Genomic DNA, 1931 nt, shown 5'->3' with positions numbered 1-1931 from the left:
AAAAAGTTTTAAAAAGTATTAAGACACCATCATTTACAAAATTATTCATAGTTGAGTATTTTGTTGTTGTTGTTGTTTTTGGATCACACCCAGTGGTGCTCAGGGATTACTCCTGGCTCTTCACTCAAGAATTACTCCTTGAGGTGCTGGAAGGACCATATGAGATACTGAAAATCAAACCCAGCCCGTGTAAGGCAAGCACCCTACCATCTGTCCTAGGAATACCATCTTCCAGCATCAGTCCCACATTGTCTGTAGGAATATTTTCCCCTTTCTCACAAGAAGCCTGGCTGGTCTTTGACATGCAGATTTTAGGTGCTAGCCAGGCCTGACTTGACATTGTAGATTCCAGGCTCTGGCCTAGCCTAGTCTTTGGGATGTAAATCCGAGTGCTTTCAGCCCAAGGAAGGCTTCGGTTTTGGTTTTGTATCTTCTTTCCGGGGAGCCTAGATTAATGGGCTGCAGATTCAAGAGAATAATGTTGTCTCAATGTTCTTCCTGTAACATCTTTTGGTGCCTTTGGTGACGTCAATGTATTGCGCCTTTTGGAAGTGCCATGAGCAGAAAAAGGGGTTTGGAGAGAGAGAGGGGGAGAGACAAGAAAAGGGGAGAGACTAGAGAAGGAGGCAGCGGTAGATCCAGAGAGAGGCCAGATCCAGAGAGAGGCCGGAGCTGGGAGTGCGGGAGATGGAAGATTAAAGATTGAATAAACGGTAACTAATCAGCAACCAGCATGGTCCTCGTTCTTCCTTCGCCTTTCCTTGACCACCGGCTGTCCCGATCCAGTCCACACACTGCGGTTCCAGGGCACCGAACGTGGGCGGTGAGACAGAGCTGCCCGGAGAGCCCGCGAGTGCACTCGCCCTTCAGCAAGCCTTAATTTTACACAATTGTCAACTTCCCTTTACCAGGGTTCTAAAGTCCTTTCATGCCATATCTTAGCTACTGTACTCAGTGCTGTAATGAATTATGGCATACACATGTCCTTTTGAATGAATTTTACTCTTTTGAGCTAACTCCTTGAAATATTTTAAATATATTTTTATTTTATTTTTTATTTTTTTATCTTTTTTTTTTCAGTTAACTTAAGATTTTTATTTTATGCTGAGCTTATTCCCGGGCCATAAGTTTTTGCTTCTTCAGTTTCTTCTGTGATATCTTTTTCTTCTGTGCAACTTCCTCTTCAGGTTTAGGAACAATCTGTTCTTTTTCAGTAAGAATCATCTCAATGTGGCAAGGAGAGCTCATATAGGGGTTAATTCGCCCATGAGCCCTGTAAGTTCTGCAGCGCATCTTGGGTGCTTTGTTCACCTGGATATGCTCAATGACCAGAGAATCTACATCTAAACCCTTGAGTTCAGCATTACTCTGCATTTTTAAGCATGTGCAGTAAGAATTCAGCACTCTTTTTGGGCCAACGACCCTGTGTCCAGCCCCACTGCTTGTCCTGGGCACACCTCCCAACGCCACCGTTGTAACGCTGGAAGGGCACACACTGCTTCTGCAGAGTGACATCCTTCAAGTACTTAGTGGCCTTTCTGATGTGCATGCCCTTGATGGCCTGAGCTGTTTCCTGAGTGTTCTTGAAGTGCACGCGAAGGTTCGAGCCCCGGGACTTGCATGATTTCGTTGGGTTCTCGGGGTCCAGCGAGTAGCGCACCATCTTGGGACCTCCGACGGCCACTCACGGAAGAGCTAAATATATTTTTAAATACTCCAAATAAAAGTATTTTAATTATATTTTAAAATATTTTTTAAAAAATATAACATTATTTAGTGTCCCTCCCAAGTGGTTTTCAGGAGAGATCCAGGGGCCACTATCATGCTGTCAGTTCAATGAAAGGGTCAAAATGTGTGGTGCTTCTTGGGTCCTGAAGTATTGGGAATTATCTAGGTCACCTTAATAGGAGTTAGTGTCTTCATGATGGTAC

General features: G+C 44.2%; 1 pseudogene; it reads right to left on the bottom strand.

Annotated features, from left to right (window-relative positions):
* Nucleotides 1-1074: 1074 nt before the first annotated feature.
* LOC129405667 (60S ribosomal protein L17-like) lies at nt 1075-1689 on the bottom strand (annotated as a pseudogene).
* Between the last annotated feature and the right edge of the window lie 242 nt (nt 1690-1931).

This window comes from Sorex araneus, chromosome 6, assembly GCF_027595985.1.
Source record: "Sorex araneus isolate mSorAra2 chromosome 6, mSorAra2.pri, whole genome shotgun sequence".
Classification (NCBI taxonomy): Eukaryota; Metazoa; Chordata; class Mammalia; order Eulipotyphla; family Soricidae; genus Sorex; species Sorex araneus.
Note: the sequence above shows the minus strand (reverse complement) of the source record. Positions and strands in the feature narration are given on the sequence as shown.